Genomic DNA, 3,459 nt, shown 5'->3' with positions numbered 1-3,459 from the left:
ACTAGTGATTACCCCATTAATATTGTCATTGTAGCCCTTATTTTTATTATTGTGCCCCTATTATCTCCATATTTTTATTATTGTGCCCCATAGAAACCCACTATTGTTATTGTTGTGCCCTTATATTATTATTGTTATGTCGGCTTTGATTATATTGTGACCTGTTAGACTCCTATATATAGAAAGGAGGTTTTATCAGTTGTATCATCCAAGAATTGTTCATTTGTGTAATGTAAAGGAGGTTTCCCCCTCGAAGAGGCTTTTTGAAGTCGTTGATCTATCTTTTCTTCTATTTTGTGAGCTGGCTACATAACAATTTCTTTTATGTGCACCTCACCATGTAGCAGGAGTAGATCTCAAGGCTACATCCAAAGCTAACAACCTTTGTTATTCTGGTATTTTTCTTTCATAATCATCAAGGAAAGTGCTTACATTACCCAAACCATCATAGTAAGGAAAATTACATACCTCAAAGGTTATACAATGAAGTGATTTAGTGATCCTTGCACATCGCCTTGTAGTCACTTCGTGTAGCCTATTCTGCCAATTTTCCAATTCTTCTTCTGAATATGAGGTACAAGAACTGTCTTGTTCCCAACTCAATTTTCCATCTGCAGTGGGGTTAATCCATTCCTCTTCTTTGGCTGTCAATTGATAGATATTATCTATATATGCTGCGCAATACTCATCTCTGATAGGCTCTGTATATCTCGCCCCTTCTAATGGGTCCAATGGAACAATTACTCTCATGTTTTCCTTTTCAAATACCATTTGTCTTTTCTTTAAGTTGATTATAACCAGATTATCAAATGCCCAATCCAGTCCAAGCAATGCTGGATAGGATTTGTTGTCATCCATAATTTCTATCACTTCATAGTCTGCAATAGTGCAAACTCCTTCAATTTATACTACGCACCGGATAATCTTCCTAAGGGGAAGATCTTTTGCTGATTGGCCATTCTCAACTGAATTGGTGACTATTGTAACTTCCTCTTACCCATCAATTCCTAGGTCTGCTTTGGTAAAAAATTGGCATCAAATCCTAAATCCAGAATAACCTGATCCATGTCATATTCTCCGACCTGCATAGTGAGTCTCATTTCTTATCCACTCCTTCTCTTATGTCGATTTAGATTACTAAATGTTCGTAACTCACTCCACGATACTTATTTAGAAGCACTAGAATCTATCAATTCCTACAACCCTTCTACAACTTTCTGGTTTCTTAACAACTTCATGAAAGTTTGTAGGAAAGACTTTAAAATACCTGGATCCATATCTTGTGTCGCAACTGATATTATGTTGCAATTATCTTTTGCTTTGGCTGCACTGCTAGAGGTCGAAGCTCCAACATCCATAAAACTTCACCTAGCCTCCATAAACACTTCTTTTTCCTTCTGAACATCAAAGGTAGGATATTTATGTATGGTATTTCTTACCCATATGGCTTCAACTTCCTTATTTCCATCTTCTTTGCCATTTCCAGTCGCAACTCCACTCCTTATTACAATATTAATGTGAGGTTCATCGATCCTCGGTTCCGCAGTCATCATCTGAATGTTCTGTGTTGGTTGTTTTTTTTTCTTTTATTTCATTTTTTCTATAAGTAATAGACACTCAATTACATGATAAAATGATTTGCAATAATTACATGTCGTAGTAGGATTCTGACAATCTCTTGCAAAGTGACCTACCTGGCCATAATTGTAGCATATAATTTGTCCATGACCTCAACCAGCTCTGCCACCTCGACGTTGTCCTTGATAGCCACATCAAACACTACGTTGTCCACTTCCTTCATGTCCTTGCTCCTTAGCTTGCATTCTATATGTTTCAGCACCACGATCCATCATTAATTCATAAGCTCGACGGTTATTTTCATTGTGTCCCACCGATTTAAATAACTTGCAAAATAAATTATTTGGATTCTGCAAATATTTTTGCAATAAATAACAATCTTCAGAGTGATGTTCAGCTGTAGTTCTGCATATCTCACACCATAAACTGGATCCGACATTCAAATGATTAGGTGCTCCTCTAGCCATGTAATTTCTGAAGAGAGGGCATTGCTCTTTAAAGTGGCCTTCTGATTTGCACTTTGTACACCACACTTCTTCACATAATTATTTACTTTTCTTCATATCTTTTAGCTGCAGAGTCAAATTTGCGAGATGAATTTGAATTTTCTGCATACCCACATTGGTATCTCCCATTGGCAAAGCTTCTATTTTCATTGCAAGCTCTAAAGCTTCGACTTAAGTTTCTATCTTCTACTGCGACAAAGGCAATCTTATATGCGGAATTAGCGCATCTATAAAACATTCTTTATGTTGTTGCGGAGACATTTCAAAGCTCACCCGATCCAATAATATCTTGAATCTTTGATCAAATTCCCAAACAGACTCCATATGCTTTTGTTTGATTTCTTTTAGCTCTGTGATACACTGCGATTCATACTTTAGCTTCTTAAAATCTTTTACTAGTGCTATTTTAATGTCTGCAAATGATCTGATCTGATTGCTTGAAAACTTCATGTACCATGTCAACGCTCTATCTCAAAATGTCATGACAAGCTGGGCTTTCTTCATATTTTCATCATGGACCTATTTTGTTGTCCATACTGTTTCACATAAAAACCAAAATTGCTCCGGATCCTCTGATCTAGTTCCTTTAAACACAAGTAGCTTAATATCATCGACCATATTCCTTCTCGGGGAGTAGGAGGAGGGGGATGGGGATGGGGGATAGGGGGACAAGGAAAACCAAATTACCTTGGCTTTGAAGAACTTTCAAGCTCAAAAGGGTGAATACTACAGAGTTACTTTGGAGTTTTCAGAGAGGTTTTCTTCTCTTTTAGATTCACTCAACATAGGGCTATAGTCATATTCTATAAAAATATTCGAATCTTGGCCACGAGATCTCTTTTTAGTGTTTATCCTATATCTTTTTCCATTTTGCATTGTTCTAGTCTCTTCTTCAGATATTCTTCCAAACATAAGTAATCTAATAATCTGATTGCATTCGTAGAACTCCCTTTTCACATAAAAGCATCTTAATCCAGAGTTTTAAAGATCTCAAGTACTTATCTCACGGTCCTTTGAAAAATTTATGCTCTGCTTCACTATAAGGCACAATTGAGTCTACCGCGAACTTAGTAATGAATCCTCCCAAGATGCTATCAATCTGGAATTCAAAAACTATTGAGATCCTATTGTCGATGTTCTTTAGTCGCTATATCAATTCAGGAGTCCACTCCTTAGGTTCATCTGCTTTTAGATGACAACCAACGGTTTTTATTCTCCTGATATGTAAATTATCGTTCCTTCTTTTCTACGCACTCTTGGATTTCCTTGTTTGATGGATGCCACATAAACATATCCCTCAAACAGATCTCGGTCCTAGAAATAGAACCATTTGTTGGTTTGTTTGGGCTTGACCCAGGTTCAATCCTTTACTGTG

The sequence above is a fragment of the Pinus tabuliformis genome, chromosome 1_2 (assembly GCF_031772625.1).
Source record: "Pinus tabuliformis cultivar Carrire ecotype Pingquan chromosome 1_2, CPIR1, whole genome shotgun sequence".
NCBI classification, from domain to species: Eukaryota; Viridiplantae; Streptophyta; class Pinopsida; order Pinales; family Pinaceae; genus Pinus; species Pinus tabuliformis.
Note: the sequence above shows the minus strand (reverse complement) of the source record.